Source organism: Strongylocentrotus purpuratus, unplaced genomic scaffold (genome assembly GCF_000002235.5).
Source record: "Strongylocentrotus purpuratus isolate Spur 01 unplaced genomic scaffold, Spur_5.0 spur5_scaffold_4, whole genome shotgun sequence".
Taxonomy (NCBI): domain Eukaryota; kingdom Metazoa; phylum Echinodermata; class Echinoidea; order Camarodonta; family Strongylocentrotidae; genus Strongylocentrotus; species Strongylocentrotus purpuratus.
Genome location: NW_022145610.1, coordinates 29,497,964 through 29,508,230, shown reverse-complemented (window position 1 = coordinate 29,508,230; position 10,267 = coordinate 29,497,964).

Here is a 10,267-nt window from a genome sequence, read left to right as displayed (position 1 = left end):
GCTCTCGTTTAACGAATAAATAGATTCATCTGTTTCCCTGCATCTGTGTATGATTTCCGTAATTCTAGATGCATATATTATATTTCTTTTTTCATAAGCTGATCAAATGTATTGATTATTTAATTTCAACGCAACTAGGCCGGTATACGTTGGTATTGCTCGTTCTTCAAGTGAACCCCAAAATGACAATTTCCATGGGACAATGGCTAGCAAGGAAAATGCAAAATATTAGGAGGGATTGATTTATCAGCTAAGTAATCAAATAGGCTTAATATTAAAATTTCTTAATTTGATTACGACTGGTACCAGCTTTTGTATGTTTGGGTTTCATTCCCTTTGAATTTTAGACACAAATAATTGACTTTGAAACTCCTTGTCCTTTAAAGGAAAGGCTGGTTTTGGGGAATTGGGATCTTCTTCATTCTTTTCATGGCATTCTAGAAGAATATTTTCTCTCTTTATTTTGACTAAGTTTAATTTCATAGAAATTGGATGGTGAGGTTGGATTTCCCCGAAAATCATGGAGCTTTCATTTGATTTATTCGTACCCTTACCAATTTTTGTAATTTGTAAGTGCGTGAACAAACGATTTGTCCCAACTTATGTTTCTTCAGAATGTGACATATTAGTGCTTACATTAAAAAAAGGCCCTAATTCAACCAGTTAACCTTTCATTCTTGAGTTACAAAAAAAACAAGAAATATAATTTACCAGGGTATGAATAATTTAGTTGTTCACTGTATGCGACATGGACCGTAATGTGACTAATCAACTTAATACGTCATAAGCAAGTGAAGTGAAACTGCAATACAGGTCATAATTAGCACGTCAGCTAACGTGTGAGTATGATTACGAGACCAGCAAGGACTTTGAAACAGATCATTGATATTTACTTAATTTCAATATAGGGTACTTAAGGTCGAGTACGTGAAATGTGTGGGCGTATGAGTTCGTTGAGGGAGGGAAATAAATTATAAGAACCGGCCAGATTAAGCTGGGCGTACGGGTTCGTTGATAACGCCCTTTTCGGCTTCGTGCAGCAAGTGAAGGGAATATTAATAGAGATCAAACATCCTAGAGCCATATAATAAGAAAAAACATAAGAACTGGCAAGATTAAGCTGGGCGTACGAGTTTGTTGATAACCCCATCTTCGGCGGATTGCAGCGTGTGTAGGGAATATTATAGAGATAACAGGCAGGATTAAAGGGATAATTGAGTTTTGTTCATAGACCGCAAATGCCTTCAAAGTGCATGGTTATTGCTCTTATTTTTATTTATATCCTGCATCACAAATTTGTTGGCTTTTGATTGGTTGAGAGCTTGTCACATGACCAGAAATATTTGACCTATTTTTAGAAAGTACTATATGAGAGTAATTTTTTGTTTTACTATTTGGGAGTTGGAAAAAAAATGTGGATTTTTTTTTTTTAATTGAATTAATTTGTTTTCTTCAAATCTTTTAGATAAAAATTGAAATTGTTTTTGTTCTAACAATTTTTTCCCAAAAATGTTTTTTGTTTGTTTTTTGTTTTTTTAAATAAATTTCTGATGCAGGATATAAAACAAATATACCATGCCTTCTATTCGAGGTACTGGTTAAACTATGGGCCTCGGTGACTCCAAAAGTACCATTTGCTATTGGAGTCACCTCTTGCGCATAGTTTTAACCAGGACCTCTCAAGGCAGTGTATATTTGTATACTATGACATTTCTAGTGCCCTTTTAGGACCTAAAATTGCTATGAAGGTAATTTTACACCCCCAAAATGTGTGAAATTTAGCGAATAAGATCATACCAATTCAGCTCCACTTTCCCAAACATACGGTGACCGTGAATTAAATAATTAATTAAAAATGACAATACATGGGCAGGCTGGTTGTGCGTAACATAACAATCACGAAAAAGCCAACATCGACATTGGATGAAATACGACGTAAAAGGCGCTATTTCGTTGTTTCAACGTAAAGTATTAGAAATCGTTATATTAATAGATATTTCAGCCGTCTCTGAACCGATTTTGATCAAACAAAGATGATTTTGTCGTTTAAATTGTAAGTTCTTTCAAATTTGACACTCAGTTTTTCATTATCTCACGGAAAATTACTTTGTGTAGCGCCCTCTGCAACAGAACTCACCTATCCCTTTAAGCTGAGCGTGAGAGTTCGTTGATAACGCCATCTTCGGGGACTTGCAGCAAGTGTCGGGAATATTATAGAGATAACATATCATAAGATCCGGTGTGACCGCGTAGAATGTTACCCGCACCGATCGTCCGCCTATTAGAGATCGATCGAGAGCGGACGATCGGTGCGGATTTTATCCGCGCAGAATGTCCGTGTCGGACATTCCGTGCGCGCCTCAAATGTCCGACGGACAATCTGTGCGGAAGAGGTCTCGCACCAATAGTCCGCCTGCCGCACCGAATGTCCGTACTCTAGTCCACACGTATACATATTTGATACAAGTATAAATATACTTAATGAATGAAACGACTGGATAACCCATATTCAGCTTTGCCAGATGACACTACATGTCTTCCCGGCGCGGATCAAGGGGGGGGGGGGGGGAGAGGGCCTTGACCCCCAACCGCCAACAAAAAATGAAGAGAGAGAGAGAGAGAGAGAGAGAAGGTAAAGCGGAGAGTAAGGGAAAGGAAGAAGAGGAAGAAGAAAAGAAAAGGGGGAACAAAGGAGATCGGGGGCGAAAGGCCTTCGCCCCCCCCCCCCCTCCCCTCAGCAAAAGAGAGAGAGAGAGAAGGAAGGAAAATAAGGGAAAGGGAAAGAAGAGACAAAGGGAAAGGAAGAAGAAGAAGAAAAAGGGAAAAGAAGAAGATCGGGAGGGGGGCCAAAGGGCTTTACCTCCCAGGCTGTTGCCCCCCACCCCCCAGCAAAAAGAAAGAGAGAAGGAAGAGAAGGGAAAGAAAAACGGGAAAAGACGAGATAAAGGGAAGAAAAGAAAAGAAGGGGGATATCAGTTGCAGTTTTCCCGCCAACAAGTTGGGGATCGGGGGGGGGGGGGCAAATGGCCCTTGTCTCTCCCCCCCCCCCCCCCTTCTACCACAAATTTAAAAGAGAGAGAAAAGAAGAGAAGGGGAAGGGTAAGAAAAGAAAGGTACGGAGATCAATTGTGATTTTTCCCACCAACGCGGTGTGGATCGGGGGCGAAAGGCCTTCGCCTGCCCTCCCCTGGCCCCTCAGCAAACAAAGAGAGAGAGAGAGAGAGAGAGAGAGAGAGAGAGAGAGAAGGAAAAGAAGGGAAAGGGAAAGAAGAGAGAAGAGGAAAGGAAGAGGAAAAGAAAAAGGGGTCCGACAGGGCCTTGCCGCCCATGCTGTTACCTCCACCCCCCGCAAAACAAGAGAGAAGGAAGGAAAGGGAAAGAAACAAAAGAAGAAAAGAAAAGAAGGGATATCAGTTGCAATTTTCCTGCAAACAAGATGTGGATCGCGGAGAAAGACCTTTGCCTCTGCCTCCCCCCCCCCCCCCCCCTCCCCGCCAAAAAAAAAAGAGAAAGAATGGAAAGGGAAAGAGGAGAGCCAAAATGGAATACAAAAGAGGAAGAAGAAAAGAAAAGGGTGAAAAGAGGCAGAGATCAGTTGCGATTAATCCCACCAACATCGTGTGGATCGGGGAGAGGGGGAGGGGGCGAAAGGCCAACGATTACCGACAAAACAAGCCACCAATTATCGACAAATTTAAATATCCCAATATCTACAAATGTAACCCTATAAACCCGAGGCCAAAGGCTAAATTGTTATGCGCAAATGGTCATTTTCGTCGACGACATAAATATACAAATTATTTCGTCAACTTAGTAAGCATCATACTTAGCTATATATTTCAATGCAGGCGCGTAGGTAGGATCTTATTTAAGGGAGGGGCGGTATTGAGCAAGCGAATCGCTTAAAGAGCACGCAAAGCGCTCCCTAGGTGGTGTAGGGGTGGGTGAAAAGCCTCCCGCGCGAAGCGCGGTAGCTTAGACTTTTCATTAAATTATTATGAAAAGAAGACGATTTGTTGTACCGTTCTCGACTCTCAATCCTTGTCTGAATTCAGTTTCCCCGTCCCACGCGAAGCGCGGAAGCTTTATAGACGTTTCATTAAATTATTATAGAAAGAAGACGATTTGTTGTATACCGTTCTCTACTCTTAACCCTAATTGTCTGAATTCAGTTTTCCCCCTCTCGCGCGAAGCACGGGAGCTTCGACGTTTCATTAAATTATTGGAAAAAGAAGACGATTCATTGTACCGACTCTAAATCATTGTCTGAATTTTAAAAAATGTTTCTTTGTCCGATAAAAAGTGACAGTTCGAAGGGAAAAAAAATTGCTGGCCGACCGACATAAACAAAAACCCCACCGGCTTCAACCTCACACCCCCCCCCCCCTTTAGCGACGCCCCTGAATGTAGGGTGGCCTGAGCGGGTAGGCACAGGGCGTGGTTCTAAACTTACAGTGACACTTCGATAAAGACACCCTTATTTCATGATTGCGTGTGTTGAACTGCCCTGGGCTTTACAACTTTAAACCTCCAGGGTTTATTTTGCATATATAGGTATTTACATGTTTATTTATATAATAAAAGGAAATCATGAATATTCAAATATCATAGGTAGCAAATAAAGGATGACTAACAGAGGAATGACAACAAACATATAGGAGAGGATGATGTGCACCAATCTATAAATGTGAATTACTAAGTAGCCTGTTCACACTACAGCTCTACAGTAATAAAGCATTTGTAGCCTAAATCAGTTGAAGAAATTAATAAAAGTAGGCCTACTTGAAGAAATCGTTGAATTGTAAGATATTCAGTTTATTTTTATTAAGTAAGACAAAGTACTAGGTGTTAAAATAACACACATTTAACACCTTTGGAAAAAATAATACCCCAGGAACGTGAAAAACAAAACTTTTATTGTAATGCCTATAAACGGACATATTCAAAAACTGAAATGTGGCACCACCCAAAAAATATAATTCTTAGATCCTCCTTTGTCTTTAATTTGCACCTGGAAATAAATTCTTTGTTCCTCGTCTATGTCATCGCGGCGAAAAATTTCAGACTTTTCTTCTTTTGAGGTGCACATGCAGCCTCAGACAAATGTGCCAAAGAAGTTTTGTCTTCTTGTGTTCCTGGAAACAAAGTTTTGGGCAAACTATAGTCCAGTTTCTCTGTACGAGATTTATATATGAGTAATATTAAGCTTTGGTTGAGCTTTCTTTGGGTCATTGTACTTATCAGATAAGTTTTGATCCCTTTCAAGACAGAGAATGTTCTCTCGCAAGTTGCCGTTGTAACCGGGATGGTAAGGTAAATGAGAAGAAGAATGTGTACCTCTGAGAATGATCTCTTATAGATTGGACTGTTGTTGAAAAATCTCACAGATTGTTTTAATGTATTTGATAGGTTTCCTCTCATCGTCATACACGTCTTGGAGGTTTGTTAGCTGCCGAGTTAATGCTACAAAGTCACTATCTCCGGCATACACTTCCCTCAACTCATCAGCACGAACAAAATATTTGGGAGGGGGGAGGGGGGGGGGGCTCAATGATATCTGAGCCCCCCAATATATATATATATTTTTTTTTTGGTGGGGGCGGTGCCCCCCAAGCACCCCCGGTTCCTAAGCCTATGTACAGGTCAATGAAGTCTACGTTTTGAAACTTAAAGGGATTGGGTGACTTTGTCTCATGTTCTGAAACAAAATCCTGGAATGATAGTTAGGGGTAGTTCTGATCGGAAAACGACCCAAATATCGGAGTATGGCTAGCTGCCCCAGGGCCTTGTCCTATATACGGATCAGGGAAAAAAATACTTAAACAATTTCGGGGGCTACTTTTATGACTTTCGGAGGCTCTTTTTGGCATTTCGGGGGGTGATTCACCCCGAGCCCCCGTGTATTTTTCCCCTGATACGGATAAGTGAGCGCCTTGATTGGTCCACTTCTAACTCGTGTTTTTAACCCTTCTTTTTTTCCTTTTTCCTTTCCTTTCTTTTTTTTTCAAAGAGGGGGGGGGGGGGTTCCGTCGCCCCCCGTATGTCCGCACCTGAGTGACACCCACATAAACTAACCTTATTAATTACCGAACAAAAATAAAGAAAGAGCCCCTCGACACCATGGGTCTAAGTTATCAGCCAGTTGCTACCCCCCCACCAAAATAAACTTTAAAAGTGAATTTTTTGTTCTAATTTGATACCAGTGATTTACAGATGCTGCTGAAACGGCCTAATTTTCCACACTTTTTAGTAAATTATACTTTTTATACGTTTGTGGGAGAATGACAAATATCAAAATTTACAGTCAGGCAAGAAATGTGCTTATTTACTATTTAGAGGGTTACTACGGCGGACATGGGGGCTCAAGCCCCCCCCCCCCCCACACACACACACTTTTGAAAAAGTATATTAAAGAGAATGAAATAGAAAGAAATAGAAAAGAAAGTATGCTCATGTGACCGTGATTAAATGCCCATACCCCATCTTGGGACCTAAGGCTGGCCCCTGGATGCTAATCTGATCTTAATTTTAATGCCTAAAACCCCTGCGCTTCCGGGGACTCCGCCCCTTGGACCATACGCCAATTAGTGACCTGCCAGTGTCATGAATAAGGTATTAAAATATGCTCATCTGACCGTAATTAAATGCCCCTACCCCCTGAGCATCCGCCAATTTGTGCTACGCTCTACCTTATTTTAAATACTCTAGCCTCCCCCACTCACTTTCAACCCCATTTTTAATCACTTTTATTTCCCATTTAACTCCTTCATTAAACCTCGAAACGCCCCCAAATACTTGGAGCGGGGCCTCTATTACGAGTATATACTAGTAGTGAGTTGGTTGATGTACGAAGCCACGTACAAAAGTATAATCGATTACAACAGTTGTGGGGCCGATATCACGAGTATGCCTTCATAAAATAAAGGTTCTAAAGAAAATATTCACTTCTACTTTCAAAAGGACTGGCCCATTTGCTTTAAAAAAAATTAGAGTTATTATTATGTAATTTCTAGAAAAAATGTCAACCACATGATTTACTATGAGTCTAAATACATTGATTTGCCGAGTTGCTTCCTTTTATCAAATATACACGTAAAACAATGGGGGACAAAATGTGCGGATAGCAAACCGCACGGATCGTCCCTCGGACGATCCGTGCGAGTCACGGACGATCCGTGCGAGCAGAAAACCCGCATATTATGTCCGACGGACAAACGAAACTGGTAGGACAAACGGCGCGGTCACACCGGCAGGATTCAGCTGAGCGTGAGAGTTCGTTGATAACGCCATCTTCGGCGGTCTGCAGCAAGTGTTGGGAATAACATAGAGATAACATAAAAGAACCGACCTGATTCTCCAAGGTTGGTCGGACGACCAGCAATCGACCAGCGAAGAACAGCTAGACGCACAAAGTTTCCAAGCTAGGCTTTCGACTCGACCACCTTGATTGATGCAGGCGTAAATGGTAAAATTTGACTGAACGCTAAAAAGTACAACCAACAACATCAACATCAACAGGCATATGTTGTTATCTTGAATAATAAGGCAGAGATGCGAAGAAGAAAAAAAGAAGCAAAATCAATGTCTTGTCTACTTAGCCATTACAAAGTCTGTAAAGCATTTGCAAAGTGTTGCATCTCGTTTTGCTTCAATGCATGTCAAACTATAAAACTCTGAAGACAGTAAACACCGAACATGATTATTTAACTTTATATGATCTTCTTTTGAAATCTTTATTTCGTGAAAAAAATTATAGCCGTAGGGAAAGGGTTGGTATTGGGTTTTAGATTATGCCATTCCTATATTAACGATGGCACTTTGTTTATGTTTTAAGTAAATAAAGCAATAAAAGTGAACATGTAATTTATAACTCTGACAACTTCACATTGGAGTTTTAAAGTTGATGGTTATTGTGTTGCCCTTCGGAGAGCATTCACCATTTAACTCTTCATAATGCCTTGATTTGAACAATGGAAGTTGTAACGTGTGCATGCATGCTCCCACCCCTTCCCCCTTCTCTCTCTCTCTCCCCTCTTTAGTTCTCTCTTCCGTACTCTCTCTCTCTTTCCATTCCCCCTCCCTCTTTTTGATACTTGTTACATGTATTATCATTTGATGTTTACCCCCCCCCCCCCTCTCCCTCTTGAAACCGGCATAATCTGCCACTAGCCAATGTTCAAGGCGAGGGTGAAAATATGTCCCGTCTCTCTGATGTTAAGTACATGCCTGTACTCGTTGATGACAATGGGTTAAATCATAACTATATAATAATTATACCCTCCCCGCGCCTTGGTTAACCTTCGAAAACACTTTACACATGAGAGAGATATCAATGCCAGACGTATATTCAAATGATTTATTAAACATGTTTCTTTGCAAACTCTATGATTCTCTTGAAAGCAAATCTATATTAAGCTGATGAACGATCTGGTAGAAAATAGACATTAGTGATATATTGAGGAAGACAAAGAAATGGTATTAGTAGCTTACATATTCAAAATGAAATCAAAAGTCTTGTCACTTTATTTCTTACATAATTTTTAAGAGTATCATTTACACAAATTCCCCCGTCATTGTGCTACACATGATGACAATTGCATATGACTTAAAATATAAAATATCATTTCTAGGTTCAATCAAATTTGCCAAGTGCAATATACAGCAAAACATACATTTCCAATTCGAGGATACACAGAACACAAGAGTTGCTTGATTTGAATAGGATGCCAGCTTAAAGCTCATATAATATTTGCCCACAGATAGGTCTGGATACTGTACATACGATTATTTGTTAGTTACTGTACATTCAATGCGAAGAGCATTTCTGTTTATACACAGTACTAACGATTGATGTAACAAGCGCATAGAAATATATGTTCATCTATGTAGTGTTTTTTTTTGGAACATATCAAGAAGCGGCGGAAGTTCGTTTCATAGTTAATATTTGCATTCCTGGTGTATGACCACATCGATGTACAGCCAAATGAGTTTCTGCTAATAAGCCAACTGGTTATATGTTCTACCGTATTGGCCTACATCAACCATGTCTACATCTAAGTCTTCTCATGTAATCTTTCTATTTTTTTACGTTTAACTTAAATATTTTGAAAATAATATTTTAGGAGCTAAACGATCGATCAATTGAAATATGTACAAGGTCGGAATACCAATAACGGTAACTGTGGCAAACGACTAAACCTTAAATATATGACATATAACAAGTAGTATACATGTAGATAAAATCATAATTATAATCACAAACATTACACAGAACATTAATGTATCATAGGAAAACATGTAGCAAATAATATAATTCAACGCAATATCATAATGTTAGGGTATCTGCGAGCCAAATATTGGTACGTAATGGTGACCAACAGTGACGTAATGCGGGGGGGGGGGGGGGTCGGGGCAGGGAGGGGCGAGTTTCCCCCTCACTTCTCCGCGAAACGCGGAAGCTTTGACGTTTCATTAATTTATTAGAGAAAGAAGAAGGTTCGTTGTACCGTTCTAGAAAAAATAATTCTCGTCTGAATTTAGTTTTTCCCCTCCCGCGCGAAGCGCGAAATTTGTTAGGATTTATTAAATTAGTAGAGAAAGAAGACGATTCGTTGTAGAGTTCTCGACTCTTAATCCTCGTCTGAATTCAGGTTCCCCCCCCCCCCACTCCCGCGCGAAGCGCTGAAGCTTTTAATTGTCCTTAAATCATTAGAGAAAAAAGATGATTTGTTGTACCGTTTTCGAAAATAATCCTCGTCTGAATTTAGGTTCTCCCCCCTCCCGCGCGAAGTGCGGAAGCTTTTACGTTTCATTAAATCATTAGAGAAACAAGGCGATTCGTTGTAGAGTTCTCGACTCTTAATCCTCGTCGGAATTTAGTCCCCCCTCCCCCCTCCATCACGCGCGAAGCGCGGAAGCTTTTACGTTTCATTAAATCATTAAAGATTCGTATTACCGTTCTCGCCTCTGAATCCTTGTCTGAATTCGGATTCCCCCCTCCCGCGCGAAGCGCGGAAGCTTGACGTTTCATAAGATTATGAGAGAAAGAAGGCGATTCGTTGAACCGTTCTCCACTCTTAATCCTCGTCTGAATTCAGTTCCCCCCCCCCTCCCGCGCAAAGCGCGGAAGCTTTTACGTTTCATTAAATCATAGGAGAAAGAAGACGATTCGTTGTACAGTTCTCGACTCTTAATCCTCGCCTGAATTCAGGTTCCCCCCTCCCGCGTGAAGCGCGGAAGCTTTTAATTTTCATTAAATCATTAGAGA